Source organism: Poecilia reticulata, linkage group LG3, assembly GCF_000633615.1.
Source record: "Poecilia reticulata strain Guanapo linkage group LG3, Guppy_female_1.0+MT, whole genome shotgun sequence".
NCBI lineage: Eukaryota > Metazoa > Chordata > Actinopteri > Cyprinodontiformes > Poeciliidae > Poecilia > Poecilia reticulata.
The window spans coordinates 9,586,397-9,597,087 of NC_024333.1; the positions used below are offsets into that span (position 1 = coordinate 9,586,397).

At 37.9% G+C, this 10,691-nt stretch overlaps 1 long non-coding RNA gene across 7 annotated transcripts in view; it reads left to right on the plus strand.

Moving 5' to 3' along the window:
- Positions 1 to 10,691, plus strand: part of LOC103462070 (uncharacterized) — a 33,568-nt gene that overhangs the window by 12,033 nt on the left and 10,844 nt on the right. For 4 of the 7 annotated variants that reach the window (XR_533261.1, XR_533262.1, XR_533264.1 and 1 more), the window contains 2 exons: positions 4,736 to 4,833; positions 7,163 to 7,264. This is a non-coding gene — a long non-coding RNA (uncharacterized LOC103462070). Of the gene's footprint in view, positions 1 to 4,735; positions 4,850 to 6,047; positions 6,249 to 7,162; positions 7,265 to 10,691 lie in introns of all 7 variants that reach the window. The other 3 variants (XR_533267.1, XR_533265.1, XR_533266.1) reach the window with 3 other exon arrangements.

Sequence of the window (10,691 nt, forward strand, 5' to 3'; positions counted from 1 at the left end):
ATATATATAACAATATTCCGGCGTAATAACGTCTTTGAGATATCCACATATTTCTGTGAAATGTTTTTACCCTCTTAAATGTTCCACATGAACACATTTTAGAATCAGACAACATATTAAAAAAGCAGTTTGACAGGATATACAAACAAATCAGGTCCTGTGTGGAGAGACATCATTTTCACCCCTCACACCGCTTGTTAAGCCACAGACTAAGTTGCAAGTGAACATATCATGCTTTTAAATTCTTTTTACATTTAAAATGTTCAGTTGTGGTCTATACAAAGTGGAAATGCAATGCTTTGGTCTGAATTCCTCTTTATTCTAGCTCTTTATTCTAGCTCCACAAACTAGTTTCACTTGCCACACCTATGATTCATTACTTTCTAAATGGAATAACATACAGTTGACTCAAAAATCTCAAAAAGCAGCCCATCATCCCCTAAGAAAATGTTAGAACAGATCAGAAACAAAGTCACTTATGTCCCATCAGTCTGTAAAAAAATATAAATCTATTTCCAAGGATTTCAAACTTCAGAGAACCACCAGAACAAATGATGAAAACTGGGAAGAGTGGTGAAAGGAGTGCACCTTGTGTAGAACATTTCAGAGGAAAAATATACTGACAGTCAACCATGATAGTGGTAGTGTAACATCGGGGGCTGAGTTGCTCCAAAACACATCTAGAGGTCCACTGCTCCTGGGTAAAAAGCCAGTTTGGCATGGCCCAGTCAAAGTCCAGACTTGAATCTGAGTGAATTGCTGCTGTGGCATGACCTTAGGCAAGCTTAATGCTATTAGTACTCAGAAAACCTTCCAGTGTTATGTTGAAAAATTTTGCAAAAAAGAGTGGACCAAAGCTCCTCTTAGCAATGTAAAAGATTTATTGTCAGTTAAAACAAAGATCTGATGATGGTTGTTGCTGCCAAGGATGACGCAACCAGTTATTAGGGTTAGGGGGCAATTACTTTTTTTCAAATAAGGCCTTCAATTTTGATAACTTTTGTCCCTTAATAAAGGAAAGCATCATCTCAATGCTGCATTTAGCGTTTATTTAGGTTATCTTTGCAAGATTTTAAGTCGTTTCATGATCTAAACCATTTAAAGTGGGCTAATTAAAAAAACAGAAGAACTTTACAAGGAGGGCAAAAACGTCTTCAGAGCCCCCTCCTTATTAATCCTACACCCTAATCTCAAGTACAGATTTTTTTTAGTCACCCCCTGTTTGTCCCTCCTCTTGCTCCTTTAAGACTTTGCATAAATTAAGACAGCAGTCAAATAAAGCCCCTCTTTTACTTTTACTAAAGGGAAATCCTGGCTTTGACCGAGTAGTTGTAAAATGCATGTGGTGGCTGGCAAAAGGAAAAACAATTCCCACAGGATGGACTGAAAGACCTGTTTTTTCATGTCTTGGCTGCCTTTGGTCTGGCAAAAGAGGAAATAGCTCGGCTTTTCAAGTCACTATGTAAATACTCGAAGAAGTGTGCCACTGTGCTTTAGCAAAAAAAAAAAAAAACAGCATGATGTTTTTACAGGTCATATTTAACTTCACAAGCAGGCAAAACTAATCCACACAGTGGTTTTTGGCTTGAAATAATTAAACACATTCCTGTGAGTTATATGTTTGAAAACCGCAGTACTTGCTGGATGTAGTATTTTCCTCCTATGGGCACATACTGTAGGTTTTCTAACTTAAAAGAAAGGAGTGTTTAAAAAAAACGCCTGCTAAATCTGGAGAAGCAGAGCAAATTCTATCCTTCTGCTCTAAAAGTGAAAATGTGACACCGTCAGACTCCCCGCTGGATTACTGGCCTCACTGACCCCTAACAACAGCATGATGGGTCTAATTAGAAAGGTTATATGTAGCTATAGTTTGAAGGGGACCAGTCCACAGAACAATTTGTTCATGCAGTCTTTGAGAAAACCCCCTGCTGATAAAATAACCACCCTGAAAAGAGCTGCTGCAACCTACAGCCTCTTCTCAGAAATCACCTTTATGGTCCAAGTCTCCAATGACACCAGCTGGCTGGCCGGAGCGCAGACCGCAGGGCGTTAGGGATTGTCCTCCTTCTCCTCCTGCCAGCTCAGTCTCCTGCTGTGCACAGCTGGACAGGATCTGGATCAATGCTGTTTGTGTGGCGGGCATTAACTAAGAGTGTGTGACGGTGTGACGGAGGTTGGGTTTGTTGTTGTTTATCCAGAGGGGCAGTGAAAGGTGATGTCAGACTGTGACCGTTTGTTTACGTCAGGGGTCACTGCTGGATAATTAGAGCTCATCCCTCCACCCTTCCCAGAGTTTTCTTCTTTCATGGAAACAATCAGCGTCCTTATAGCTTCAATTACCAACAGCGATGATGATTAAATGCAGTTGGATATTTCTATGATGGTAGATATTGCCTTATAAAATGTTATAGCATCATTCACATCATATTGACTTCTGTTGTATTATTCACTCACTGTTTTAATTATGCCACCAGCTAAAATGCTTCTCATGGTTCTTTAGGTTCAGTCAACCTAAAATAGAGGATGTATATTTAAGATTGGGGGGGGAAAAACAAAAAAAAAACGATGCAAACACTCTGTTACTGCTGACTCAGACAGAATTGTCCATTAATCTTCAAATGTCCTTTTATGGATGCATTCTGTTCCAAACTTTTTGCTGTAGTCAAAGGGCCCAGTTTGTTCCGAGGTAAACCGTCTTAGAGCCGCTCTGTCTGAAACCTTTGATGACTGAATCTCGCCATGCAGTCTTTATCAGATTTTCCTCTGAGCTGAGTGTCTGGTTCCAGGAGGCAAAGGGACTGAGTTAGCAAGAGTCTCATGGGGGATAAGGTAACAGGTGGGCTGAGTGCCATTCACGGGGGTCAGACTGCACAATGCTAGCATTTCTCTTTGATCCTGATACCATCATCCGTGTGTGTGCTCAGTGCTGCTCCCTATTTCACCGCTCAGCGACTTTACATCCAGCTGCCTCTGACTGTCTGCAGAACTGCCCCCAGATCCAATAACACGGCACCACTGTAAGACAATTACCCACTTTAATAACGGCCGTCATTACACACCCAGTGGATAGAATATGAAATACTAATTTTGGATGGGAATGCGCGTTATGTGCGTTGTACTGTATGTGGGAGGCAGAGAAGCATCAAATCCAATCTGCAGCCTTGCTGATTATTATGGGAAGTCTTTATGAGTCTAGTTTCATTAGACTCCAACAGACTCTTTAATTATTATAATTTTTTTTTTTACATATAGTCACCTTTCTATAACTAATCAGTGTGAATCTCATGTTTCAATATGTGCATTGAGACCTGCTGAAATGCGGCTTCAGGATTTGACAAGTCAATTCTAACAAAAGCAGAACCACAAGCAACAAAACGAAGGCTTTATTACCAATTTGGAGCTTTAGAGCTGCAGAACAGGTTATAAATTTTTATTGGACCCTTGGCCAGTGCAACCAGCCATAACATAAGTGAAGAAAAGAACTGAGAGAAGGAGAAAGAGCTGATAACTCATTTATGCAACATAAATTATTGATAAGCACCCTAATGGCAGAGGAGAGACTGAGAACGCACGGCGACATCTGGACTTCTGAGATGTTTTGTCAAAACAAAGATTAATAAAATGGAATTTATCAATATGAATGGGTTTTAATTTACTTAATCATATGTTTGAGTGTTGGACGTAATGGCATTTTATTGCAATGCTTTAAGTATTGATATAATTAAAAAATTCCTCTGCACAAAACTCTGAATCTGAAGGAGTCCCGTTACTCCTCCTGCAGATACATCGTTGATATTGAGTCCAAGCAAACAACCAGCATATTAAATGACAGAAAAGTGATGTAAGCACACACGACATCTATAAACTCACACCTACTTACCAAATTAAAGTGACCTCAGTTTGTCCACACAGGTTTGCTGCAGTGACATGGCAGTGAATTATGACAGCAGATAAGGGTGCTTGTGATGGAAAGTGACCTTTTAAAGTAATCCCAGCAAAATACATCTTCTTTTCATTTTGTTATAAACTAAAAACATAGGAATGCAGCATTTCAACCATTATATTTCTTTATATTTCTAATCCAATATATTGACGTATCAGAAATTAGAAAGTAAATTAAAACAGAGCATCATCGGGCTTCATCATCATCAAGTTTATTTGTACAGCACATTTCAGCAACAAGGTAATTCAAAGTGCTTTACATGATGAAAACACAATAACTAAACAAAAAATCTTTACATTGCAATAAGAGAAGTAATCCAGACTAAAACTCATTATGTCAAAGTAATTATTGAAATCCAACCCAGCTCTCTGATCGATATTAATGGTGTTGTATGCTGCACTTGATATGGATGTCATTGAACACTTTGATAATGAATCCAGACTGAAAGACATGAAAGTGGTTGGTCATTGTTAAGCAACTATTTAGCTGTTGGTACAAAGCCGTTTCCATTACTTTGCTGATGAATGAATCCAATCGCAGCTTGTCCAAATAGATTTTTTTTTTTTATCAGTGATAACGTCTCAGGTGTTTCCCCCAGGCTTTAAAAACAGAGTTGAGTTTACAGTTTGAATCGAACTAGATGCAATGCATTGGTTATGACATTAACACCTCAGGAGGACGATTTCAATCAATGTATGATTTCTTCTAAGTTTTTATAGTTGAGTTGGTGGCATTGTTTCATTTTGATTGGATGTTGATTGTTGATCTTACCAGTGTGGCAAATCTCCACAGAGTTTTCTTCCTGCCGGAAACGACCTTCACCTCGGAGGGAACAATGGACTTCAACGCCTGAAATTTTAGACTGGACGTTTTAGGATTCATGTGGAGGAGTAAGCTTCTTTAAAGGTTTCAGATATTTGCTTTTTGACTTTACCCAATGGAGAAATTATTGCTTCAAGTAACCTCAAGATTAAACTGTTCTTAATTGACAGATTTTTTTTTTTTATGACTTATGACTCTTTCCCAAATGGAAGGGAAAAAATGTTGTTCTAAAAAGGACAACAGTCCTGTATCAGCCTTTTTAATGTAAACATTAAAAAATGATATATTGATCAGCTCAAACTGTTTTTGTAGATGGCCCAATTGCACACAGACAGAAGTCAGTAAAGTAATATGTTTACATAATGTTACACTATGTCTGTGTTGTGATGTTGTAAGGACATGTTCTCCAGCATTGCCTTAATGTGTGTTTGACACTAGCACATGCAATTTCACCACCAGTTTGAACTGCGCCACAAACAATAAATTCAGATTTTATTTCTTGAAAAACACATTTGTCTCCTTTATATTTTACAAAACCTACAGAGGATTACTAATTGTCTATTTTGTGGGGGGTTTTTTTCTATCATTTTTGTCGGAATAAAGAGTACATTTCAGACAACATTTTTGATGAAATGTTGGTATAGCAATTGGTTTTGATGCTGAGTCTAAATTCTTTCCTTGAGTCATTTTCCTACAGCTTGAATTCAAATGTAAGAAAAATCTGTCCTCTCTGAATAAACAGATAACTACCTCTGCAGTATAAGCTACAGGATCATGTCCCAAGCAGGTGTTTTTGTGAGCGAGTTGGCACCAAAGTTAATATCTGAGGTGGCGAGGAGAGAAAAAACAGAAATCGAGAGGAGAAAGTGAGAGATTCTGTCATGCACCGGGTCAGAGGAATGTCTGACTATAATCATCTTTGATGGTATAATCACAGCTCAGTCAAACTTTACTCCTGCCTCCTCTACCCCCTCCTCTCACAACTGAGCAAAGCTCCCTCTGATATAAGTGAAACTGGCAATGGGACTTCAGAGAACCACGTCTCAACTTCGTCAGAAGAGTCTTTATTATTCCCAGACTTTCTATTTTTTGAGGCTAATCTATGAGTTCTTTGCCCAATATAATCTGCGTCCATGTGTGAAGAGTGTCCCACTGCGGCTGCCATACGCTCAAAGATTAATGAACCCAATTTGCAAAAGTGACCTTTTGGCTGCTCAATCACTGCCTCTACTAAGCCTCTTAATGCATGCTTTTTTTTCTTTTTTTTTAAAATTTGTTGTAGAGAACCACTCTTCAGATAGGATAAAGGAAATAAGCACACTACAGTTTAGAGGAGGAGTCTGGATTAAAGTCAAGATGATGTGGAGAACGAATGAGGCCCTGCGGGAAAAGTTTCAGTGAAATGAAATGGGGAAAAAAAATTACTTCTCGGAGTAGTTTTACTGCACCATAATTTTTACTTAACTTCTAATATTATTTTGAGGTAACATGAATCTTCCTTGAGTACAATTTCTAGCTACGCATCTAGAGTTACTTCACTTAAGAAAGAATGAATGCATTTGAGCCAAAAATGTACCAGACAGGGACACAAATTTAAGGTGTACGTTAGTGAGACTTCTTGTTAGTGCTTCATCTACATGGAGTTTGCATGTTTGACTGTGTTGTCAGCTACAACTATAGAAACTCCAGTACACTGGATTTTGCTGTCAATTAGCCATACATCCACTGCAAACTAAGTAGTTAATTAAAAATGAAAAAAGTTCAACAATGCTTTAGTTAGAAGCTACAACGTCTGTAGGTAGAAATGTCACCTGTTTTTGGTATATACTGGTGGGTGTTGGCACCAGTCACCTTATTTTTGCCAGAAGTATAGAGATAAATCTTTATTTGTAAGATTATTAATAAGACTCCATGTACTCTTGTTTATTAATTATAGCAAATGTGATGCATTTGCTTTCAGCTGTTTGCAGGGGTCTTTTTCTCTGAGATCATTAAATGTGTTTAGCTTTAGGGTTAACAACGGGAGCGTACCCAAAACTTCAAGAGTTTTGAGGACACCGTTGGAAGCAAATGTACAAAACTGTCTCCACATGTGTTTTCAATATTACAAACAGAGATTGCAGTTTTTCTAGTAATGCGTCACAATCTGTTCTTCTCTAAATCCCCGATATCTGAGTAGTCATAGTCAGTTTTATAGTTAATTTGTCACGCAGCAGCTGTTTTAAGTTTGAGCTACAAACTCCATAACAGATGTTGGGATATCTTATTTTAATGTTTGGCTTTAAATAATAATTTTTATTGCTGTCTTTATTTATTTTTTAGAATTTACATGAAATTAAACATCTTTATTTGCTGATGCATTTACTGTCTGTCTTGTGCTTATTTTATAACACCCAGAGCTAAACTGCATGTGAATTTCTGCTTTGTGTTGGATCTGTGGAACCAATCCTTGATCAGAAGGAGGTAGCCGACAAACTCCACCCTCCGTTTGGCAGCAAGGTACTCAAAACATCAAAGTAAAACCAGTCCAAATCGTCACTTGTCAGCAGAAAGATAAACCAGTTCAACTACAGCGTATGTGTTGGCAGATTTGTGTTTACAAAGTAGTTTCAGTAACCAGGGACAATTCAGATTTAAGCTTAAATGCATTTATTTGTGTCCTACAAGTAGATTGAAAATGTTCTTGCTGGGCTCTTGGTAATATCTTATTCTGAGCAGACTGATTAGAAGAAGCAGAATCTTAAACAAAATAAACAATGTTGTTATAACCCTTGTGGCCTGCAGCCACTGACACTGACTGAATGAATAGCTGTGGATATTTGTTCAAATCTCTGTGAAAGGAATGATCCTAATTGCTAATAGTAGCAATCCAGAGAACCTTCATAATACAATCCACGTTTAGTCCAAGGGGAAATCCATCCATCCATCCATTTTCTTTACACCCTTGTCCCTTAGTGGGGTCGGGAGGGTTGCTGGGGAAATATGTTAAATTCTGAATTTGCAAGCCTGTCTGACTTAAAATTATAACGTTTTGAAATCGTAAATGAGTAAGCGGCTTCAGCTCGGTGTATCTTAACTAACAGCTTGTTTACATGTTTCTTCTCTCTCTCCGAGTTTAAACGGGCTGGAGAAAACTGTATTCAATATTTCTGATTTGTGATGCAACCTGGAGCCTTAATTTCAAAGATTCTGTTTGTGATTGACAGATTATGCCTGGTGGGGTTTCCGCTTGATGACATCTTGATTACCTACACTTTTTAGATTCAAACCTAAAACAATCCACCAGAAAAGCTTGAAGACTTGTCCAACCAGGACTGGACACTCTTTTGTCCAACTGTGTCCAAAGTCGTGCAAACTGTGTTTCCCCATTCCACCAGGGAGGCAACCTTCATTCGAACCAGCAAGTTTACAAGTGCTTTACATCATAAAACATAATATAGAAATGTATTATGAAATGAGCAATAACACATTTTGTGAAATGCCATCAAAATCGTCAAGCAAATATACATCAAATCATTGACTGAATGTAAGTGTTTTAATCAATAAATAAACAAATACTATTTTTTTATCACTATACAAAAACAAAATCCAGTTCTTCTTTCAGTGTTTCACTGAATCTTTCTTTGGAAAAAGTAAAGATGTCTTCCATCAGAACTGACTGTGAGGATGCTGTAAACATATTAAATATTAAAGTAGCCATCAAGCCTATGACATGATTTGTCCAGTGGTTCTGTACCACACAACTGTAGATGTGCTAGTAGGAAAACTATTTTAAGTCATCAAACATCTTATTCAGCAATATGGTCAAATTTCCAATACCATTTACATGTTTTCAATGATTTCAATTACAGCAGGAGTAATTGGAATCGGATTGTACAGGCAAATGGCCCAGGCAATTTGAAACTGCAGTTCCTGAAAAGTTTATTCTATGTATTCTATTCTGCTCCGTAGTTTTTGTTTCCTGGAAGAGCATGCAAAGATTCATTGTTCTGCATCTTGAATACATCGAGTACATTCACTTTGAAAGGCTCATTTAACTGCAGAAAATGGATAATACATTTCTCAGACACAGACGTCTGAGCATATGGCAGATAAATGAGATGAAGTTGGTATCTATGGGAGACATTTTAGCATAAACATCTGGCATCTCAGGCTGGCTTAAGGGTAACCTGCCTAAGAAGTCCTCTGAGCCGTCGCTCATGCTATGAGGGCATCACCTAAGCTTTTAGTGGTATTAGAAGTGCACTAAATTAAGATTTAGCTGAAGTGCGCAGCTCTAGGTTTTGTCATCATTTCTTATTTAAAATGAAATTAATGCAGTTGATTGGGGTAAACAGAGCAGCACTGTGTCTGACCTCACTTTTTTTGCACACAAATTCATCAGGGTGTCTCTCTGTAACGGCACAGTGAAAACCTGATGCTGGATGGGTTTGTCATTGAGTCTGACATTGGCAGAGAGATTGATTGTGGCGTCATTCACTCGACACAAATATGTTTTAAAGAAAATGAGTGAAAAATCAGATCTGTCAGGAATATTGATGAGGAGGTTTTTGCCGAGGCTGCCTGATGGCAGAAATAAACCACGTTGACTGGGGATATTTTTATTCCTCTCAATGGGCTCCAGTTATTTTAAACAGTCTGTGTGTGTTTGTGGGCTGCATCAGCTTGTGTCTGCGTGCAAGAATGCACTTGCTGCCTGCACAGTGCTAAAAAAAATGCTTCCATTGACTTCACCTTATCCTGATGAGGTGTGTGCTTCCCCTCTGTCATGGTCCTTCTCTATTTACCGCTAAGCCTAGAAATATTGAGAATCTTTTAAAATGTCCATCAGTTAGTTTGCGTGTTTTTATGTTTTTTTCCAGAGGAATTACAGCCCTTTAAAACTGCAATACGTAGAAGGTGAAATAGGTTAATTTGTGACAGCAGAGGCAGTGTTGCATGTCTACCCTGACCTAAGAATTACTGGTTTTAATTATTTGTCTTTTTACTTTCTTGCCATTAGTGGCCATTATTTGTTAGTAGTTGACAGTAAATGGCCCAGACTTGGGAATCGAACCTGTGACGGCAGCATTGTGGACTGTAGCCTTGGTGATACATGCAACCGCTGTATCACCGAGCCCCCTGGTGCCTGAAAATGTTTTTTTTTAATTTTATTTTTTTATGTTTGAGCAAAGTAAGCGACAACATGAACACATAAAAGCTGAAGATTCAAGTCTGGCTCCAGTTGCTGTAATTTCTAAACTTGAGCTATACATTTTTTTTTTTACTCTTGTTTTATGACGTTACTATAAATGTGCAGCCTGCACTTGCCCATCTAATGGTTCCATCTATGATAGAAAGTTATAGATATAAAAAAAGTAACAATCATCTACGTCCATAATGTATTTCTGTAAGTCCAAGGTTGTAAAAAGTATCTTGATTTTTTTTTCTTTTTTTTTTTTTTTTTGCTGCTCTAAAACTTTTTTGTCTTCGAGTCACACAACCTCAAAAATATTTTCTGGTTCCTGCTCAGCACTTTTTTGCTGGCAGATAATCAAAGTTGTGAAGAGAAATGAGAAGCTACACTAAAAAGTAAATGGAGAGATGGTATTTTGAACTGTAGGTTGCTGGTAGGATTGCATGAGCTTTAGACCACATAAGAAATTTTAATTACAGTGCAGTGTTCCTTCTTGAATCTGACTCGGCATAAATAAATTTAGTGTATTTTGTTCAAAATCAAGTTGTCACATATTTGAATTATGCGAGTTGAATTTTCTACCCCTCATTTCCTGCAGTGCAAGTGTATTTGGATAACTGATGTAGATTTTAGTGGTGTCGAGAAAAGTCGAGCTCATCCCACTTCCCCATGCTGGAGATTTTAGTTTAATAGTAATAATAAATAAAATTACCTTAAAATTAATGACATAGGTGACATCAAGACCCAACA